Source organism: Triticum aestivum, chromosome 7D (genome assembly GCF_018294505.1).
Source record: "Triticum aestivum cultivar Chinese Spring chromosome 7D, IWGSC CS RefSeq v2.1, whole genome shotgun sequence".
Lineage (NCBI taxonomy): Eukaryota > Viridiplantae > Streptophyta > Magnoliopsida > Poales > Poaceae > Triticum > Triticum aestivum.
In genome coordinates this window covers 103,773,195-103,797,671 of record NC_057814.1, presented here as the reverse complement: position 1 = coordinate 103,797,671, position 24,477 = coordinate 103,773,195, and positions in this window count along the sequence as shown.

Below are 24,477 nucleotides of genomic sequence, written 5' to 3'. Positions count from 1 at the left end.
CAGTGATCCACTCCTGGATTACTTTGGTACCTTCCTGCTAGACTTATAGCAAGGCATACATCAGGTCTGGTACACAGCATTGCATACATGATAGAGCCTATGGCTGAAGCATAGGGGACATCTTTCATCTTCTCTCTATCTTCTGCAGTGGTCGGGCATTGAGTCTTACTCAACTTCACACCTTGCAACACATGCAAGAATCCTTTCTTTGCTTGATCCATTTTGAACTTCTTCAAAACTTTGTCAAGGTATGTGCTTTGTGAAAGTCCAATTAAGCGTCTTGATCTATCTCTATAGATCTTGATGCCCAATATATACGCAGCTTCACCGAGGTCTTTCATTGAAAAACTCTTATTCAAGTATCCCTTTATGCTATCCAGAAATTCTATATCATTTCCAATCAGTAATATGTCATCCACATATAGTATCAGAAATGCTACAGAGCTCCCACTCACTTTCTTGTAAATACAGGCTTCTCCAAAAGTCTGTATAAAACCAAATGCTTTGATCACACTATCAAAGCGTTTATTCCAACTCCGAGAGGCTTGCACCAGTCCATAAATGGATCGCTGGAGCTTGCACACTTTGTTAGCTCCCTTTGGATCGACAAAACCTTCTGGTTGCATCATATACAACTCTTCTTCCAGAAATCCATTCAGGAATGCAGTTTTGACATCCATTTGCCAAATTTCATAATCATAAAATGCGGCAATTGCTAACATGATTCGGACAGACTAAAGCATCGCTACGGGTGAGAAGGTCTCATCGTAGTCAATCCCTTGAACTTGTCGAAAACCTTTCGCAACAAGTCGAGCTTTATAGACAGTAACATTACCATCAGCGTCAGTCTTCTTCTTGAAGATCCATTTATTTTCAATGGCTTGCTGATCATTGGGCAAGTCAACCAAAGTCCATACTTTGTTCTCATACATGGATCCCATCTCAGATTTCATGGCCTCAAGCCATTTTGCGGAATCTGGGCTCACCATCGCTTCTTCATAGTTCGTAGGTTCGTCATGGTCTAGTAACATAACTTCCAGAACAGGATTACCGTACCACTCTGGTGCGGATCTTACTCTGGTTGATCTACGAGGTTCAGTAATAACTTGATTTGAAGTTTCATGATCATCATCATTAACTTCCTCACTAATTGGTGTAGGTGTCTCAGAAACAGGTTTCTGTGATGAACTACTTTCCAATAAGGGAGCAGGTATAGTTACCTCATCAAGTTCTACTTTCCTCCCACTCACTTCTTTCGAGAGAAACTCGTTCTCTAGAAAATTTCCGAATTTAGCAACAAAAGTTTTGCCTTCGGATCTGTGATAGAAGGTATACCCAACAGTCTCCTTTGGGTATCCTATGAAGACACATTTCTCCGATTTGGGTTCGAGCTTATTAGGTTGAAGTTTCTTCACATAAGCATCGCAGCCCCAAACTTTAAGAAACGACAACTTTGGTTTCTTGCCAAACCACAGTTCATAAGGCGTCGTCTCAATGGATATTGATGGTGCCCTATTTAACGTGAATGCAGCCGTCTCTAAAGCATAACCCCAAAACGATAGCGGTAAATCAGTAAGAGACATCATAGATCGCACCATATCTAGTAAAGTGCGATTACGACGTTCGGACACACCATTACGCTGTGGTGTTCCGGGTGGCATGAGTTGCGAAACTATTCCGCATTGTTTCAAATGTAGACCAAACTCGTAACTCAAATATTCTCCTCCACGATCTGATCGTAGAAACTTTATTTTCTTGTTACGATGATTTTCAACTTCACTCTGAAATTCTTTGAACTTTTCAAATGTTTCAGACTTATGTTTCATTAAGTAGATATACCCATATCTGCTCGAATCATCTGTGAAGGTGAGAAAATAACGATATCCACCACGAGCCTCAATATTCATTGGACCACATACATCTGTATGTATGACTTCCAGCAAATCTGTTGCTCTCTCCATAGTTCCGGAGAACGGCGTTTTAGTCATCTTGCCCATGAGGCATGGTTCGCAAGCATGAAGTGATTCATAATCAATTGATTCCAAAATCCCATCAGTATGGAGTTTCTTCACGCGCTTTACACCAATATGACCTAAACGGCAGTGCCACAAATAAGTTGCACTATCATTATTAACTCTGCATCTTTTGGCTTCAATATTATGAATATGTGCATCACTAAGATCGAGATCCAACAAACCAATTTCGTTGGTGTGTATGACCATAGAAGGTTTTTTATTCATGTAAACAGAACAACAATTGTTCTCTAACTTAAATGAATAACCGTATTGCAATAAACATGATCAAATCATATTCATGCTCAACGCAAACACCAAATAACACTTATTTAGTTTCAACACTAATCCCGAAAGTACAGGGAGTGTGCGATGATGATCATATCAATCTTGGAACTACTTCCAACAAACATCGTCACCTCGCCTTTTACTAGTCTCTGTTTATTCTGCAACTCCCGTTTCGAGTTACTACTCTTAGCAACTGAACCAGTATCAAATACCGAGGGGTTGCTATAAACACTAGTAAAGTACACATCAATAACATGTATATCCAATATACCTTTGTTCACTTTGCCATCCTTCTTATCCACCAAATAGTTGGGGTAGTTCCGCTTCTAGTTGACCAGTCCCTTTGCAGTAGAAGCACTTAGTCTCAGGCTTAGGTACAGACTTGGGCTTCTTCACTTGAGTAGCAACTTGCTTGCCATTCTTTTTGAAGTTCCCCTTCTTCCCTTTGCCCTTTTCTTGAAACTAGTGGTCTCGTCAACCATCAACACTTGAAGTGGTCTCGTCAACCATCAACACTTGATGTTTTTCTTGATTTCTACCTTCGTCGATTTCAGCATCACGAAGAGCTCGGGAATTACTTTCGTCATCCCTTGCATACTATAGTTCATCACGAAGTTCTACTAACTTGGTGATGGTGACTAGAGAATTCTGTCAATCACTATTTTATCTGGAAGATAAACTCCCACTTGATTCAAGCGATTGTAGTACCCAGACAATCTGAGCACATGCTCACTAGTTGAGCGATTCTCCTCCATCTTTTAGCTATAGAACTTGTTGGAGACTTCATATCTCTCAACTCGGGTATTTGCTTGAAATATTAACTTCAACTCCTGGAACATCTCATATGGTCCATGACGTTCAAAACGTCTTTGAAGTCCCGATTCTAAGCCGTTAAGCATGGTGCACTAAACTATCAAGTAGTCATCATATTGAGCTAGCCAAACGTTCATAACGTCTGCATCTGCTCCTGCAATAGGTCTGTCACCTAGCGGTGCATTAAGGACATAATTCTTCTGTGCAGCAATGAGGATAATCCTCAGATCACGGATCCAATCCGCATCTTTGCTACTAACATCTTTCAACATAATTTTTCTCTAGGAATATATCAAAAATTCAACGGAACAACAGCACGGGCCATCTATCTACAATTAACATAGACAAGCAAAATACTATCAGGTACTAAGTTCATGATAAATTCAAGTTCAATTAATCATATTACTTAAGAACTCCCACTTAGATAGACATCCCTCTAATCATCTAAGTGATCACTATATATAGGGCCAAGGGAGAGGGGGGGGGGGGGCGTAGCCTTGGCCCTTCCTCCAAGGAAGGGTGCGGCCAGGGAGGAGTCCATCCTCCCCAAGGCACCTCGGAGGTGCCTTCCCCCTTTAGGACTCTCCCTTTCCCTTATCTCTTGGCGCATGGGCCTCTTGGGGCTGGTGCCCTTGGCCCATATAGGCCAAGGTGCACACCCCTACAGCCCATGTGCCCCCCCGGGGCTGGTGGACCCCTTGGTGGACCCCCGGACCCCTTTCGGCACTCCCGGTACAATACCGATAAAGTGCGAAACTTTTCCGGTGACCAAAATAAGACTTCCCATATATAAATCTTTACCTCCGGACCATTCCGGAACTCCTCGTGACGTCCGGAATCTCATCCGGGACTCCGAACAACTTTCGGGTTACCGCATACTAATATCTCTATAACCCTAGCGTCACCGAACCTTAAGTGTGTAGACCCTACGGGTTCGGGAGACATGCAGACATGACCGAGACGACTCTCCGGTCAATAACCAACAGCGGGATCTGGATACCCATGTTGGCTCCCACATGCTCCTCGATGATCTCATCGGATGAACCACGATGTCAGGGATTCAATCAATCCCGTATACAATTCCCTTTGTCAATCGGTATGTTACTTGCCTGAGATTCGATCGTCGGTATCCCGATACCTTGTTCAATCTCGTTACCGGCAAGTCTCTTTACTCATTCTGTAGCACATCATCCCGTGATCAACTCCTTGGTCACATTGTGCACATTATGATGATGTCCTACCGAGTGGGCCCAGAGAAACCTCTCCATTTACACAGAGTGACAAATCCCAGTCTCGATTCGAGCCAACCCAACAGACACTTTCGGAGATACCTGTAGTGCACCTTTATAGCCACCCAGTTACGTTGTGACGTTTGGTACACCCAAAGCATTCCTACGGTATCCGGGAGTTGCACAATCTCATGGTCTAAGGAAATGATACTTGACATTAGAAAAGCTCTTAGCAAACGAACTACACGATCTTGTGCTAGGCTTAGGATTGGGTCTTGTCCATCACATCATTCTCCTAATGTTGTGATCCCGTTATCAACGACATCCAATGTCCATGGTCAGGAAACCGTAACCATCTATTGATCAACGAACTAGTCAACTAGAGGCTTACTAGGGACATGGTGTTGTCTATGTATCCACACATGTATCTGAGTTTCCTATCAATACAATTCTAGCATGGATAATAAACAATTATCATGAACAAGGAAATATAATAATAACCAATTTATTATTGCCTCTAGGGCATATTTCCAACAGTCTCCCACTTGCACTAGAGTCAATAATCTAGTTCACATCACCATGTGATTAACACTCACAGGTCACATCACCATGTGACCAACATCTAAAGAGTTTACTAGAGTCAACAATCTAGTTCACATCACTATGTGATTAACACTCAATGAGTTCTGGTTTGATCATGTTATGCTTGTGAGAGAGGTTATTAGTCAACGGGTCTGAACCTTTCAGATCCGTGTGTGCTTTACGAATATCTATGTCATCTTGCGGATGCTACCACGCGCTACTTGGAGCCATTTCCAATAACTGCTCTACCATACGAATTCGGTTTACTACTCAGAGTCATCCGGATTAGTGTCAAAGTTCGCATCGACGTAACCCTTTACGACGAACTCCTTTCCACCTCCACAATCGAGAAAATTCCTTAATCCACTAGGTACTAAGGATAAGTTCGACCGCTGTCATGAGATCCTTTCCGGATCACCATTGTACCCTCTTGACCAACTCATGGCAAGGCACACTACATGTGCGGTACACAGCATAGCATACTATAGAGCCTACGTCTAAAGCATAGGGGACGACCTTCGTCCTTTCTCTATCTTCTGCTATGGTCAGGTCTTGAGTCTCACTCAATACTCACACCTTGTAACACAACCAAGAACTCCTTCTTTGCTGATCTATTTTGAACTCTTTCAAAATCATGTCAAGGTGTGCTGTCTTTTGAAAGTATCATCAGGCGTCTTGATCTATCTCTATGGATCTTGATGCCCAATATGTAAGCAGCTTTATCCAGGTCTTCCTTTGAAAAACTCCTTTCAAACAACCCTTTATGCTTTCCAGAAATTTTACATCATTTCGGATCAACAATATGTCATTCACATATACTTATTAGAAATGTTGTAGCGCTCCCACTCACTTTATTGTAAATACAAGTTTCTAACAAACTTTGTATAAACCCAAAAACTTTGATCACTCCATCAAAGCATATATTCTGACTCCGAGATGCTTGCTCTAGTCCATGGAAGGATCGCTGGAGCTAGCATACCTTTTAGCATCCTTAGGATCGACAAAACCTTTCTGATTGTATCACATACAACCTTTCCTTACGAAAACTGGTAAGGAAACTTGTTTTGACATCCATCTGCCAGATTTCATAAATGCAGCTAATGCTAACATGATTCCGACGGACTTAAGCATCGCTACGGATGAGAAAATCTCATCGTAGTCAACTCCTTGAACTTGTGAAAATACTCTTTGCCACAAGTCGAGCTTCATAGACGGTAACATTACCGTCCATGTCTGTCTTCTTCTTAAAGATCCATTTATCTCAATGGCTTGCCGATCATCGGGCAAGTTCACCAAAGTCCATGCTTTGTTCTGATACATGGATCCTATCTCGGATTTCATGGCTTCTAACCATTTGTCGGAATATGGGCCCACCATCGCTTCTCCATAGCTCGTAGGTTCATTGTTGTCTAGCAACATGACTTCCAAGACAGGATCACGCATTACTCTGAAGTAGTACGCATCCTCGTTGTCCTACGAGGTTTGGTAGTGACTTGATCCGAAGTTTCATGATCACTATCATAAGCTTCCACTTCAATTGGTGTAGGTGCCACAGGAACAACTTCCTGTGCCTTGCTACACACTAGTTGAAGTTATGGTTCAATAACCTCATCAAGTCTACACCATCCTCCCACTCAATTCTTTCGAGAGAACTTTTCCTCGAGAAAGGACTCGTTTCTAGAAGCAATTACTTTTGCTTCCAGATCTGAAATAGGAGGTATACCCAACTGTTTTGGGTATTCTATGTGTTGGGGAACGTAGTAATTTCAAAAATTTCCTACGCACATGCAAGAACATGGTGATGCATAGCAACGAGAGGGGAGAGTGTTGTCCACGTACCCTCGTAGACCGAAAGCGGAAGCGTTATCACAACGCGGTTGATGTAGTCGTACGTCTTCCCGATCCGACCGATCAAGTACCGAACGCACGGCACCTCCGAGTTCTACACACGTTCAGCTCGATGACGTCCCTCGAACTCCGATCCAGCCGAGTGTTGAGGGAGAGTTTCGTCAGCACGACGGCGTGATGACGATGATGATGTTCCACCGATGCAGGACTTCGCCTAAGCTCCGCAACGGTATTATCGAGGTGTAATATGGTGGAGGGGGGCACCGCACACGGCTAAGAGATCTCAAGGATCAATTGTTGTGTCTCTGGGGTGCCCCCCTGCCCCCGTATATAAAGGAGCAAGGGGGAGGCAGCCGGCCAAGGGAGAGGCGCGCCATAGGGGGGAGTCCTACTCCCACCGGGAGTAGGACTCCTCCTTTCCTTGTGGGAGTAGGAGAAGGGAAGGGGGAAGGAGAAAGAAGGAAGGGTGCGCCCCCTTTCCCTAGTCCAATTCGGACCAGACCATGGGGAGGGGTGCGGCCACCTTTTGAGGCCTTTCTCTCCTTTCCCGTATGGCCCATTAAGGCCCAATACGAATTCCCGTAACTCTCCGGTACTCCGAAAAATACCCGAATCACTCGGAACCTTTCCGAAGTCCGAATATAGTCGTCCAATATATCGATTTTTACGTATCGACCATTTCGAGACTCCTCGTCATATCCCCGATCTCATCCGGGACTCCGAACTCCTTCGGTACATCAAAACTCAATAAAACTGTCATCGTAACGTTAAGCGTGCGGACCCTACGGGTTCGAGAACTATGTAGACATGACCGAGACACGTCTCCGGTCAATAACCAATAGCGGGACCTGGATGCCCATATTGGCTCCCACATAGTCCACGAAGATCTTTATTGGTCAGACCGCATAACAACATACGTTGTTCCCTTTGTCACCGGTATGTTACTTGCCCGAGATTTGATCGTCGGTATCTCGATACCTAGTTCAATCTCGTTACCGGCAAGTCTCTTTACTCGTTCCGTAACACATCATCCCGCAACTAACTCATTAGTCACAATGCTTGCAAGGCTTATAGTGATGTGCATTACCGAGTGGGCCCAGAGATACCTCTTTGACAATTGGAGTGACAAATCCTAATGTCGAAATACGCCAACCCAACAAGTACCTTTGGAGACACCTGTAGAGCACCTTTATAATCACCCATTTACGTTGTGACGTTTGGTAGCACACAAAGTGTTCCTCCGGTAAACGGGAGTTGCATAATCTCATAGTCATAGGAACATGTATAAGTCATGAAGAAAGCAATAGCAACATACTAAACGATCGAGTGCTAAGCTAACGGAATGGGTCAAGTCAATCACGTCATTCTCCTAATGAGGTGATCTCGTTAATCAAATGACAACTTATGTCTATGGCTAGGAAACATAACCATCTTTGATTAACGAGCTAGTCAAGTAGAGGCATACTAGTGACCCTCTGTTTGTCTATATATTCACACATGTATTATGTTTCCGGTTAATACAATTCTAGCATGAATAATAAACATTTATCATGATACAAGGAAATAAATAATACTTTATTATTGCCTCTAGGGCATATTTCCTTCAGTCTCCCACTTGCACTAGAGTCAATAATCTAGATTACACAGTAATGATTCTTACACCCATGGAGCCTTGGTGCTGATCATGTTTTGCTCGTGGAAGAGGCTTAGTCAACGGGTCTGCAACATTCATATCCGTATGTATCTTGCAAATTTCTATGTCTCCCTCCTGGACAAAATCCCGGATGGAATTGAAGCGTCTTTTGATGTGCTTGGTTCTCTTGTGAAATCTGGATTCCTTTGCCAAGGCAATTGCACCAGTATTGTCACAAAAGATTTTCATAGGACCCGATGCACTAGGTATGACACCTAGATCGGATATGAACTCCTTCATCCAGACTCCTTCATTTGCTGCTTCCGAAGCAGCTATGTACTCCGCTTCACATGTAGATCCCGCCACGACGCTTTGTTTAGAACTGCACCAACTGACAGCTCCACCGTTCAATGTAAATACGTATCCGGTTTGCGATTTAGAATCGTCCGGATCAGTGTCAAAGCTTGCATCAACGTAACCATTTACGATGAGCTCTTTGTCACCTCCATATACGAGAAACATATCCTTAGTCCTTTTCAGGTATTTCAGGATGTTCTTGACCGCTGTCCAGTGATCCACTCCTGGATTACTTTGGTACCTTCCTGCTAGACTTATAGCAAGGCATACATCAGGTCTGGTACACAGCATTGCATACATGATAGAGCCTATGGCTGAAGCATAGGGGACATCTTTCATCTTCTCTCTATCTTCTGCAGTGGTCGGGCATTGAGTCTTACTCAACTTCACACCTTGCAACACATGCAAGAATCCTTTCTTTGCTTGATCCATTTTGAACTTCTTCAAAACTTTGTCAAGGTATGTGCTTTGTGAAAGTCCAATTAAGCGTCTTGATCTATCTCTATAGATCTTGATGCCCAATATATACGCAGCTTCACCGAGGTCTTTCATTGAAAAACTCTTATTCAAGTATCCCTTTATGCTATCCAGAAATTCTATATCATTTCCAATCAGTAATATGTCATCCACATATAGTATCAGAAATGCTACAGAGCTCCCACTCACTTTCTTGTAAATACAGGCTTCTCCAAAAGTCTGTATAAAACCAAATGCTTTGATCACACTATCAAAGCGTTTATTCCAACTCCGAGAGGCTTGCACCAGTCCATAAATGGATCGCTGGAGCTTGCACACTTTGTTAGCTCCCTTTGGATCGACAAAACCTTCTGGTTGCATCATATACAACTCTTCTTCCAGAAATCCATTCAGGAATGCAGTTTTGACATCCATTTGCCAAATTTCATAATCATAAAATGCGGCAATTGCTAACATGATTCGGACAGACTAAAGCATCGCTACGGGTGAGAAGGTCTCATCGTAGTCAATCCCTTGAACTTGTCGAAAACCTTTCGCAACAAGTCGAGCTTTATAGACAGTAACATTACCATCAGCGTCAGTCTTCTTCTTGAAGATCCATTTATTTTCAATGGCTTGCCTGATCATTGGGCAAGTCAACCAAAGTCCATACTTTGTTCTCATACATGGATCCCATCTCAGATTTCATGGCCTCAAGCCATTTTGCGGAATCTGGGCTCACCATCGCTTCTTCATAGTTCGTAGGTTCGTCATGGTCTAGTAACATAACTTCCAGAACAGGATTACCGTACCACTCTGGTGCGGATCTTACTCTGGTTGATCTACGAGGTTCAGTAATAACTTGATTTGAAGTTTCATGATCATCATCATTAACTTCCTCACTAATTGGTGTAGGTGTCTCAGAAACAGGTTTCTGTGATGAACTACTTTCCAATAAGGGAGCAGGTATAGTTACCTCATCAAGTTCTACTTTCCTCCCACTCACTTCTTTCGAGAGAAACTCGTTCTCTAGAAAATTTCCGAATTTAGCAACAAAAGTTTTGCCTTCGGATCTGTGATAGAAGGTATACCCAACAGTCTCCTTTGGGTATCCTATGAAGACACATTTCTCCGATTTGGGTTCGAGCTTATTAGGTTGAAGTTTCTTCACATAAGCATCGCAGCCCCAAACTTTAAGAAACGACAACTTTGGTTTCTCGCCAAACCACAGTTCATAAGGCGTCGTCTCAATGGATATTGATGGTGCCCTATTTAACGTGAATGCAGCCGTCTCTAAAGCATAACCCCAAAACGATAGCGGTAAATCAGTAAGAGACATCATAGATCGCACCATATCTAGTAAAGTGCGATTACGACGTTCGGACACACCATTACGCTGTGGTGTTCCGGGTGGCATGAGTTGCGAAACTATTCCGCATTGTTTCAAATGTAGACCAAACTCGTAACTCAAATATTCTCCTCCACGATCTGATCGTAGAAACTTTATTTTCTTGTTACGATGATTTTCAACTTCACTCTGAAATTCTTTGAACTTTTCAAATGTTTCAGACTTATGTTTCATTAAGTAGATATACCCATATCTGCTCGAATCATCTGTGAAGGTGAGAAAATAACGATATCCACCACGAGCCTCAATATTCATTGGACCACATACATCTGTATGTATGACTTCCAGCAAATCTGTTGCTCTCTCCATAGTTCCGGAGAACGGCGTTTTAGTCATCTTGCCCATGAGGCATGGTTCGCAAGCATGAAGTGATTCATAATCAATTGATTCCAAAATCCCATCAGTATGGAGTTTCTTCACGCGCTTTACACCAATATGACCTAAACGGCAGTGCCACAAATAAGTTGCACTATCATTATTAACTCTGCATCTTTTGGCTTCAATATTATGAATATGTGCATCACTAAGATCGAGATCCAACAAACCAATTTCGTTGGTGTGTATGACCATAGAAGGTTTTTTATTCATGTAAACAGAACAACAATTGTTCTCTAACTTAAATGAATAACCGTATTGCAATAAACATGATCAAATCATATTCATGCTCAACGCAAACACCAAATAACACTTATTTAGTTTCAACACTAATCCCGAAAGTACAGGGAGTGTGCGATGATGATCATATCAATCTTGGAACTACTTCCAACAAACATCGTCACCTCGCCTTTTACTAGTCTCTGTTTATTCTGCAACTCCCGTTTCGAGTTACTACTCTTAGCAACTGAACCAGTATCAAATACCGAGGGGTTGCTATAAACACTAGTAAAGTACACATCAATAACATGTATATCCAATATACCTTTGTTCACTTTGCCATCCTTCTTATCCACCAAATAGTTGGGGTAGTTCCGCTTCTAGTTGACCAGTCCCTTTGCAGTAGAAGCACTTAGTCTCAGGCTTAGGTACAGACTTGGGCTTCTTCACTTGAGTAGCAACTTGCTTGCCATTCTTTTTGAAGTTCCCCTTCTTCCCTTTGCCCTTTTCTTGAAACTAGTGGTCTCGTCAACCATCAACACTTGAAGTGGTCTCGTCAACCATCAACACTTGATGTTTTTCTTGATTTCTACCTTCGTCGATTTCAGCATCACGAAGAGCTCGGGAATTACTTTCGTCATCCCTTGCATACTATAGTTCATCACGAAGTTCTACTAACTTGGTGATGGTGACTAGAGAATTCTGTCAATCACTATTTTATCTGGAAGATAAACTCCCACTTGATTCAAGCGATTGTAGTACCCAGACAATCTGAGCACATGCTCACTAGTTGAGCGATTCTCCTCCATCTTTTAGCTATAGAACTTGTTGGAGACTTCATATCTCTCAACTCGGGTATTTGCTTGAAATATTAACTTCAACTCCTGGAACATCTCATATGGTCCATGACGTTCAAAACGTCTTTGAAGTCCCGATTCTAAGCCGTTAAGCATGGTGCACTAAACTATCAAGTAGTCATCATATTGAGCTAGCCAAACGTTCATAACGTCTGCATCTGCTCCTGCAATAGGTCTGTCACCTAGCGGTGCATTAAGGACATAATTCTTCTGTGCAGCAATGAGGATAATCCTCAGATCACGGATCCAATCCGCATCTTTGCTACTAACATCTTTCAACATAATTTTTCTCTAGGAATATATCAAAAATTCAACAGAACAACAGCACGGGCCATCTATCTACAATTAACATAGACAAGCAAAATACTATCAGGTACTAAGTTCATGATAAATTCAAGTTCAATTAATCATATTACTTAAGAACTCCCACTTAGATAGACATCCCTCTAATCATCTAAGTGATCACTATATATAGGGCCAAGGGAGAGGGGGGGGGGCGTAGCCTTGGCCCTTCCTCCAAGGAAGGGTGCGGCCAGGGAGGAGTCCATCCTCCCCAAGGCACCTCGGAGGTGCCTTCCCCCTTTAGGACTCTCCCTTTCCCTTATCTCTTGGCGCATGGGCCTCTTGGGGCTGGTGCCCTTGGCCCATATAGGCCAAGGTGCACACCCCTACAGCCCATGTGCCCCCCCGGGGCTGGTGGACCCCTTGGTGGACCCCCGGACCCCTTTCGGCACTCCCGGTACAATACCGATAAAGTGCGAAACTTTTCCGGTGACCAAAATAAGACTTCCCATATATAAATCTTTACCTCCGGACCATTCCGGAACTCCTCGTGACGTCCGGAATCTCATCCGGGACTCCGAACAACTTTCGGGTTACCGCATACTAATATCTCTATAACCCTAGCGTCACCGAACCTTAAGTGTGTAGACCCTACGGGTTCGGGAGACATGCAGACATGACCGAGACGACTCTCCGGTCAATAACCAACAGCGGGATCTGGATACCCATGTTGGCTCCCACATGCTCCTCGATGATCTCATCGGATGAACCACGATGTCAGGGATTCAATCAATCCCGTATACAATTCCCTTTGTCAATCGGTATGTTACTTGCCTGAGATTCGATCGTCGGTATCCCGATACCTTGTTCAATCTCGTTACCGGCAAGTCTCTTTACTCATTCTGTAGCACATCATCCCGTGATCAACTCCTTGGTCACATTGTGCACATTATGATGATGTCCTACCGAGTGGGCCCAGAGAAACCTCTCCATTTACACAGAGTGACAAATCCCAGTCTCGATTCGAGCCAACCCAACAGACACTTTCGGAGATACCTGTAGTGCACCTTTATAGCCACCCAGTTACGTTGTGACGTTTGGTACACCCAAAGCATTCCTACGGTATCCGGGAGTTGCACAATCTCATGGTCTAAGGAAATGATACTTGACATTAGAAAAGCTCTTAGCAAACGAACTACACGATCTTGTGCTAGGCTTAGGATTGGGTCTTGTCCATCACATCATTCTCCTAATGTTGTGATCCCGTTATCAACGACATCCAATGTCCATGGTCAGGAAACCGTAACCATCTATTGATCAACGAACTAGTCAACTAGAGGCTTACTAGGGACATGGTGTTGTCTATGTATCCACACATGTATCTGAGTTTCCTATCAATACAATTCTAGCATGGATAATAAACAATTATCATGAACAAGGAAATATAATAATAACCAATTTATTATTGCCTCTAGGGCATATTTCCAACAGTCTCCCACTTGCACTAGAGTCAATAATCTAGTTCACATCACCATGTGATTAACACTCACAGGTCACATCACCATGTGACCAACATCTAAAGAGTTTACTAGAGTCAACAATCTAGTTCACATCACTATGTGATTAACACTCAATGAGTTCTGGTTTGATCATGTTATGCTTGTGAGAGAGGTTATTAGTCAACGGGTCTGAACCTTTCAGATCCGTGTGTGCTTTACGAATATCTATGTCATCTTGCGGATGCTACCACGCGCTACTTGGAGCCATTTCCAATAACTGCTCTACCATACGAATTCGGTTTACTACTCAGAGTCATCCGGATTAGTGTCAAAGTTCGCATCGACGTAACCCTTTACGACGAACTCCTTTCCACCTCCACAATCGAGAAAATTCCTTAATCCACTAGGTACTAAGGATAAGTTCGACCGCTGTCATGAGATCCTTTCCGGATCACCATTGTACCCTCTTGACCAACTCATGGCAAGGCACACTACATGTGCGGTACACAGCATAGCATACTATAGAGCCTACGTCTAAAGCATAGGGGACGACCTTCGTCCTTTCTCTATCTTCTGCTATGGTCAGGTCTTGAGTCTCACTCAATACTCACACCTTGTAACACAACCAAGAACTCCTTCTTTGCTGATCTATTTTGAACTCTTTCAAAATCATGTCAAGGTGTGCTGTCTTTTGAAAGTATCATCAGGCGTCTTGATCTATCTCTATGGATCTTGATGCCCAATATGTAAGCAGCTTTATCCAGGTCTTCCTTTGAAAAACTCCTTTCAAACAACCCTTTATGCTTTCCAGAAATTTTACATCATTTCGGATCAACAATATGTCATTCACATATACTTATTAGAAATGTTGTAGCGCTCCCACTCACTTTATTGTAAATACAAGTTTCTAACAAACTTTTATAAACCCAAAAACTTTGATCACTCCATCAAAGCATATATTCTGACTCCGAGATGCTTGCTCTAGTCCATGGAAGGATCGCTGGAGCTAGCATACCTTTTAGCATCCTTAGGATCGACAAAACCTTTCTGATTGTATCACATACAACCTTTCCTTACGAAAACTGGTAAGGAAACTTGTTTTGACATCCATCTGCCAGATTTCATAAATGCAGCTAATGCTAACATGATTCCGACGGACTTAAGCATCGCTACGGATGAGAAAATCTCATCGTAGTCAACTCCTTGAACTTGTGAAAATACTCTTTGCCACAAGTCGAGCTTCATAGACGGTAACATTACCGTCCATGTCTGTCTTCTTCTTAAAGATCCATTTATCTCAATGGCTTGCCGATCATCGGGCAAGTTCACCAAAGTCCATGCTTTGTTCTGATACATGGATCCTATCTCGGATTTCATGGCTTCTAACCATTTGTCGGAATATGGGCCCACCATCGCTTCTCCATAGCTCGTAGGTTCATTGTTGTCTAGCAACATGACTTCCAAGACAGGATCACGCATTACTCTGAAGTAGTACGCATCCTCGTTGTCCTACGAGGTTTGGTAGTGACTTGATCCGAAGTTTCATGATCACTATCATAAGCTTCCACTTCAATTGGTGTAGGTGCCACAGGAACAACTTCCTGTGCCTTGCTACACACTAGTTGAAGTTATGGTTCAATAACCTCATCAAGTCTACACCATCCTCCCACTCAATTCTTTCGAGAGAACTTTTCCTCGAGAAAGGACTCGTTTCTAGAAGCAATTACTTTTGCTTCCAGATCTGAAATAGGAGGTATACCCAACTGTTTTGGGTATTCTATGTGTTGGGGAACGTAGTAATTTCAAAAATTTCCTACGCACATGCAAGAACATGGTGATGCATAGCAACGAGAGGGGAGAGTGTTGTCCACGTACCCTCGTAGACCGAAAGCGGAAGCGTTATCACAACGCGGTTGATGTAGTCGTACGTCTTCACGATCCGACCGATCAAGTACCGAACGCACGGCACCTCCGAGTTCTACACACGTTCAGCTCGATGACGTCCTCGAACTCCGATCCAGCCGAGTGTTGAGGGAGAGTTTCGTCAGCACGACGGCGTGATGACGATGATGATGTTCCACCGATGCAGGACTTCGCCTAAGCTCCGCAACGGTATTATCGAGGTGTAATATGGTGGAGGGGGGCACCGCACACGGCTAAGAGATCTCAAGGATCAATTGTTGTGTCTCTGGGGTGCCCCCCTGCCCCCGTATATAAAGGAGCAAGGGGGAGGCAGCCGGCCAAGGGAGAGGCGCGCCATAGGGGGGAGTCCTACTCCCACCGGGAGTAGGACTCCTCCTTTCCTTGTGGGAGTAGGAGAAGGGAAGGGGGAAGGAGAAAGAAGGAAGGGTGCGCCCCCTTTCCCTAGTCCAATTCGGACCAGACCATGGGGAGGGGTGCGGCCACCTTTTGAGGCCTTTCTCTCCTTTCCCGTATGGCCCATTAAGGCCCAATACGAATTCCCGTAACTCTCCGGTACTCCGAAAAATACCCGAATCACTCGGAACCTTTCCGAAGTCCGAATATAGTCGTCCAATATATCGATTTTTACGTATCGACCATTTCGAGACTCCTCGTCATATCCCCGATCTCATCCGGGACTCCGAACTCCTTCGGTACATCAAAACTCAATAAAACTGTCATCGTAACGTTAAGCGTGCGGACCCTACGGGTTCGAGAACTATGTAGACATGACCGAGACACGTCTCCGGTCAATAACCAATAGCGGGACCTGGATGCCCATATTGGCTCCCACATAGTCCACGAAGATCTTTATTGGTCAGACCGCATAACAACATACGTTGTTCCCTTTGTCACCGGTATGTTACTTGCCCGAGATTTGATCGTCGGTATCTCGATACCTAGTTCAATCTCGTTACCGGCAAGTCTCTTTACTCGTTCCGTAACACATCATCCCGCAACTAACTCATTAGTCACAATGCTTGCAAGGCTTATAGTGATGTGCATTACCGAGTGGGCCCAGAGATACCTCTTTGACAATTGGAGTGACAAATCCTAATGTCGAAATACGCCAACCCAACAAGTACCTTTGGAGACACCTGTAGAGCACCTTTATAATCACCCATTTACGTTGTGACGTTTGGTAGCACACAAAGTGTTCCTCCGGTAAACGGGAGTTGCATAATCTCATAGTCATAGGAACATGTATAAGTCATGAAGAAAGCAATAGCAACATACTAAACGATCGAGTGCTAAGCTAACGGAATGGGTCAAGTCAATCACGTCATTCTCCTAATGAGGTGATCTCGTTAATCAAATGACAACTTATGTCTATGGCTAGGAAACATAACCATCTTTGATTAACGAGCTAGTCAAGTAGAGGCATACTAGTGACCCTCTGTTTGTCTATATATTCACACATGTATTATGTTTCCGGTTAATACAATTCTAGCATGAATAATAAACATTTATCATGATACAAGGAAATAAATAATACTTTATTATTGCCTCTAGGGCATATTTCCTTCAGTCTCCCACTTGCACTAGAGTCAATAATCTAGATTACACAGTAATGATTCTTACACCCATGGAGCCTTGGTGCTGATCATGTTTTGCTCGTGGAAGAGGCTTAGTCAACGGGTCTGCAACATTCATATCCGTATGTATCTTGCAAATTTCTATGTCTCCCTCCTGGACAAAATCCCGGATGGAATTGAAGCGTCTTTTGATGTGCTTGGTTCTCTTGTGAAATCTGGATTCCTTTGCCAAGGCAATTGCACCAGTATTGTCACAAAAGATTTTCATAGGACCCGATGCACTAGGTATGACACCTAGATCGGATATGAACTCCTTCATCCAGACTCCTTCATTTGCTGCTTCCGAAGCAGCTATGTACTCCGCTTCACATGTAGATCCCGCCACGACGCTTTGTTTAGAACTGCACCAACTGACAGCTCCACCGTTCAATGTAAATACGTATCCGGTTTGCGATTTAGAATCGTCCGGATCAGTGTCAAAGCTTGCATCAACGTAACCATTTACGATGAGCTCTTTGTCACCTCCATATACGAGAAACATATCCTTAGTCCTTTTCAGGTATTTCAGGATGTTCTTGACCGCTGTCCAGTGATCCACTCCTGGATTACTTTGGTACCTTCCTGCTAGACTTATAGCAAGGCATACATCAGGTCTGGTACACAGCATTGCATACATGATAGAGCCTATGGCTGAAGCATAGGGGACATCTTTCATCTTCTCTCTATCTTCTGCAGTGGTCGGGCATTGAGTCTTACTCAACTTCACACCTTGCAACACATGCAAGAATCCTTTCTTTGCTTGATCCATTTTGAACTTCTTCAAAACTTTGTCAAGGTATGTGCTTTGTGAAAGTCCAATTAAGCGTCTTGATCTATCTCTATAGATCTTGATGCCCAATATATACGCAGCTTCACCGAGGTCTTTCATTGAAAAACTCTTATTCAAGTATCCCTTTATGCTATCCAGAAATTCTATATCATTTCCAATCAGTAATATGTCATCCACATATAGTATCAGAAATGCTACAGAGCTCCCACTCACTTTCTTGTAAATACAGGCTTCTCCAAAAGTCTGTATAAAACCAAATGCTTTGATCACACTATCAAAGCGTTTATTCCAACTCCGAGAGGCTTGCACCAGTCCATAAATGGATCGCTGGAGCTTGCACACTTTGTTAGCTCCCTTTGGATCGACAAAACCTTCTGGTTGCATCATATACAACTCTTCTTCCAGAAATCCATTCAGGAATGCAGTTTTGACATCCATTTGCCAAATTTCATAATCATAAAATGCGGCAATTGCTAACATGATTCGGACAGACTTAAGCATCGCTACGGGTGAGAAGGTCTCATCGTAGTCAATCCCTTGAACTTGTCGAAAACCTTTCGCAACAAGTCGAGCTTTATAGACAGTAACATTACCATCAGCGTCAGTCTTCTTCTTGAAGATCCATTTATTTTCAATGGCTTGCTGATCATTGGGCAAGTCAACCAAAGTCCATACTTTGTTCTCATACATGGATCCCATCTCAGATTTCATGGCCTCAAGCCATTTTGCGGAATCTGGGCTCACCATCGCTTCTTCATAGTTCGTAGGTTCGTCATGGTCTAGTAACATAACTTCCAGAACAGGATTACCGTACCACTCTGGTGCGGATCTTACTCTGGTTGATCTACGAGGTTCAGTAATAACTTGATTTGAAGTTTCATGATCATCATCATTAACTTCCTCACTAATTGGTGTAGGTGTCTCAGAAACAGGTTTCTGTGATGAACTACTTTCCAATAAGGGAGCAGGTATAGTTACCTCATCAAGTTCTACTTTCCTCCCACTCACTTCTTTCGAGAGAAACTCGTTCTCTAGAAAATTTCCGAATTTAGCAACAAAAGTTTTGCCTTCGGATCTGTGATAGAAGGTATACCCAACAGTCTCCTTTGGGTATCCTATGAAGACACATTTCTCCGATTTGGGTTCGAGCTTATTAGGTTGAAGTTTCTTCACATAAGCATCGCAGCCCCAAACTTTAAGAAACGACAACTTTGGTTTCTTGCCAAACCACAGTTCATAAGGCGTCGTCTCAATGGATATTGATGGTGCCCTATTTAACGTGAATGCAGCCGTCTCTAAAGCATAACCCCAAAACGATAGCGGTAAATCAGTAAGAGACATCATAGATCGCACCATATCTAGTAAAGTGCGATTACGACGTTCGGACACACCATTACGCTGTGGTGTTCCGGGTGGCATGAGTTGCGAAACTATTCCGCATTGTTTCAAATGTAGACCAAACTCGTAACTCAAATATTCTCCTCCACGATCTGATCGTAGAAACTTTATTTTCTTGTTACGATGATTTTCAACTTCACTCTGAAATTCTTTGAACTTTTCAAATGTTTCAGACTTATGTTTCATTAAGTAGATATACCCATATCTGCTCGAATCATCTGTGAAGGTGAGAAAATAACGATATCCACCACGAGCCTCAATATTCATTGGACCACATACATCTGTATGTATGACTTCCAGCAAATCTGTTGCTCTCTCCATAGTTCCGGAGAACGGCGTTTTAGTCATCTTGCCCATGAGGCATGGTTCGCAAGCATGAAGTGATTCATAATCAATTGATTCCAAAATCCCATCAGTATGGAGTTTCTTCACGCGCTTTACACCAATATGACCTAAACGGCAGTGCCACAAATAAGTTGCACTATCATTATTAACTCTGCATCTTTTGGCTTCAATATTATGAATATGTGCATCACTAAGATCGAGATCCAACAAACCAATTTCGTTGGTGTGTATGACCATAGAAGGTTTTTTATTCATGTAAACAGAACAACAATTGTTCTCTAACTTAAATGAATAACCGTATTGCAATAAACATGATCAAATCATATTCATGCTCAACGCAAACACCAAATAACACTTATTTAGTTTCAACACTAATCCCGAAAGTACAGGGAGTGTGCGATGATGATCATATCAATCTTGGAACTACTTCCAACAAACATCGTCACCTCGCCTTTTACTAGTCTCTGTTTATTCTGCAACTCCCGTTTCGAGTTACTACTCTTAGCAACTGAACCAGTATCAAATACCGAGGGGTTGCTATAAACACTAGTAAAGTACACATCAATAACATGTATATCCAATATACCTTTGTTCACTTTGCCATCCTTCTTATCCACCAAATAGTTGGGGTAGTTCCGCTTCTAGTTGACCAGTCCCTTTGCAGTAGAAGCACTTAGTCTCAGGCTTAGGTACAGACTTGGGCTTCTTCACTTGAGTAGCAACTTGCTTGCCATTCTTTTTGAAGTTCCCCTTCTTCCCTTTGCCCTTTTCTTGAAACTAGTGGTCTCGTCAACCATCAACACTTGAAGTGGTCTCGTCAACCATCAACACTTGATGTTTTTCTTGATTTCTACCTTCGTCGATTTCAGCATCACGAAGAGCTCGGGAATTACTTTCGTCATCCCTTGCATACTATAGTTCATCACGAAGTTCTACTAACTTGGTGATGGTGACTAGAGAATTCTGTCAATCACTATTTTATCTGGAAGATAAACTCCCACTTGATTCAAGCGATTGTAGTACCCAGACAATCTGAGCACATGCTCACTAGTTGAGCGATTCTCCTCCATCTTTTAGCTATAGAACTTGTTGGAGACTTCATATCTCTCAACTCGGGTATTTGCTTGAAATATTAACTTCAACTCCTGGAACATCTCATATGGTCCATGACGTTCAAAACGTCTTTGAAGTCCCGATTCTAAGCCGTTAAGCATGGTGCACTAAACTATCAAGTAGTCATCATATTGAGCTAGCCAAACGTTCATAACGTCTGCATCTGCTCCTGCAATAGGTCTGTCACCTAGCGGTGCATTAAGGACATAATTCTTCTGTGCAGCAATGAGGATAATCCTCAGATCACGGATCCAATCCGCATCTTTGCTACTAACATCTTTCAACATAATTTTTCTCTAGGAATATATCAAAAATTCAACGGAACAACAGCACGGGCCATCTATCTACAATTAACATAGACAAGCAAAATACTATCAGGTACTAAGTTCATGATAAATTCAAGTTCAATTAATCATATTACTTAAGAACTCCCACTTAGATAGACATCCCTCTAATCCTCTAAGTGATCACGTGATCCATATCAACTAAACCATGTCCGATCATCACGTGAGATGGAGTAGTTTCAATGGTGAACATCACTATGTTGATCATATCTACTATATGATTCATGCTCGACCTTTCGGTCTCCATGTTCCGAGGCCATATCTGTTATATGCTAGGCTCGTCAAGTTTAACCTGAGTATTCCGCGTGTGCAACTGTTTTGCACCCGTTGTATTTGAACGTAGAGCCTATCACACCCGATCATCACGTGGTGTCTCAGCACGAAGAACTTTCGCAACGGTGCATACTCAGGGAGAACACTTATACTTTGATAATTTAGTGAAGGATCATCTTATAATGCTACCGTCAAACAAAGCAAGATAAGATGCATAAAGGATTAACATCACATGCAATCAATATAAGTGATATGATATGGCCATCATCATCTTGTGCTTGTGATCTCCATCTCCAAAGCACCGTGCTTGTAATCTCCATATCCGAAGCACCGTCATGATCACCATCGTCACTGGCGCGACACCTTGATCTCCATCGTAGCATCGTTGTCGTCTCGTCAATCTTATGCCTCTATGACTATCGCTACCGCTTAGTGATAAAGTAAAGCATTACATGGCGATTGCATTGCATACAATAAAACGACAACCATATGGCTCCTGCCAGTTGCCGATAACTCGATTACAAAACATGATCATCTCATACAACAAATTATATCACATCATGTCTTGACCATATCACATCACAACATGCCCTGCAAAAACAAGTTAGACGTCCTCTACTTTGTTGTTGCAAGTTTTACGTGGCTGCTACGGGCTTAGCAAGAACCGTTCTTACCTACGCATCAAAACCACAACGATAGTTTGTCAAGTTGGTGCTGTTTTAACCTTCGCAAGGACCGGGCGTAGCCACACTCGGTTCAACTAAAGTGAGAGAGACAGACACCCGCCAGTCACCTTTAAGCAACGAGTGCTCGCAACGGTGAAACCAGTCTCGCGTAAGCGTATGCGTAATGTCGGTCCGGGCCGCTTCATCTCACAATACCGCTGAACCAAAGTATGACATGCTGGTAAGCAGTATGACTTATATCGCCCACAACTCACTTGTGTTCTACTCGTGCATAGCATCAACACATAAAACCAGGCTCGGATGCCACTGTTGGGGAACGTAGTAATTTCAAAAATTTCCTACGCACACGCAAGAACATGGTGATGCATAGCAACGAGAGGGGAGAGTGTTGTCCACGTACCCTCGTAGACCGAAAGCGGAAGCGTTATCACAACGCGGTTGATGTAGTCGTACGTCTTCACGATCCGACCGATCAAGTACCGAACGCACGGCACCTCCGAGTTCTACACACGTTCAGCTCGATGACGTCCCTCGAACTCCGATCCAGCCGAGTGTTGAGGGAGAGTTTTGTCAGCACGACGGCGTGATGACGATGATGATGTTCCACCGACGCAGGGCTTCGCCTAAGCTCCGCAACGGTATTATCGAGGTGTAATATGGTGGAGGGGGGCACCGCACACGGCTAAGAGATCATAAGGATCAATTGTTGTGTCTCTGGGGTGCCCCCTGCCCCCGTATATAAAGGAGCAAGGGGGAGGCAGCCGGCCAAGGGGAGAGGCGTGCCATAGGGGGGAGTCCTACTCCCACCGGGAGTAGGACTCCTCCTTTCCTTGTGGGAGTAGGAGAAGGGAAGGGGGAAGGAGAAAGAAGGAAGGGTGCGCCCCCTTTCCCTAGTCCAATTCGGAGCAGACCATGGGGAGGGGTGCGGCCACCTTTTGAGGCCTTTCTCTCCTTTCCCGTATGGCCCATTAAGGCCCAATACGAATTCCCGTAACTCTCCGGTACTCCGAAAAATACCCGAATCACTCGGAACCTTTCTGAAGTCCGAATATAGTCGCCCAATATATCGATTTTTACGTCTCGACCATTTCGAGACTCCTCGTCATATCCCCGATCTCATCCGGGACTCCGAACTCCTTCGGTACATCAAAACTCAATAAAACTGTCATCGTAACGTTAAGCGTGCGGACCCTACGGGTTCGAGAACTATGTAGACATGACCGAGACACGTCTCCGGTCAATAACCAATAGCGGGATCTGGATGCCCATATTGGCTCCCACATATTCCACGAAGATCTTTATTGGTCAGACCGCATAACAACATACGTTGTTCCCTTTGTGACCGGTATGTTACTTGCCCGAGATTTGATCGTCGGTATCTCGATACCTAGTTCAATCTCGTTACCGGCAAGTCTCTTTACTCGTTCCGTAACACATCATCCCGCAACTAACTCATTAGTCACAATGCTTGCAAGGCTTATAGTGATGTGCATTACTGAGTGGGCCCAGAGATACCTCTCTGACAATTGGAGTGACAAATCCTAATGTCGAAATACGCCAACCCAACAAGTACCTTTGGAGACACGTGTAGAGCACCTTTATAATCACCCATTTACGTTGTGACGTTTGGTAGCACACAAAGTGTTCCTCCGGTAAACGGGAGTTGCATAATCTCATAGTCATAGGAACATGTATAAGTCATGAAGAAAGCAATAGCAACATACTAAACGATCGAGTGCTAAGCTAACGGAATGGGTCAAGTCAATCACGTCATTCTCCTAATGAGGTGATCTCGTTAATCAAATGACAACTTATGTCTATGGCTAGGAAACATAACCATCTTTGATTAACGAGCTAGTCAAGTAGAGGCATACTAGTGACCCTCTGTTTGTCTATATATTCACACATGTATTATGTTTCCGGTTAATACAATTCTAGCATGAATAATAAACATTTATCATGATACAAGGAAATAAATAATACTTTATTATTGCCTCTAGGGCATATTTCCTTCACTATGAAGATGCATTTATCCGCTTTGGGTTCAAGCTTATTAGCCTGAAACTTTTTCACATAAGCATCGTAGCCCCAAACTTTTAAGAAACGACAACTTAGGTTTCTCTAAACGGTGTCG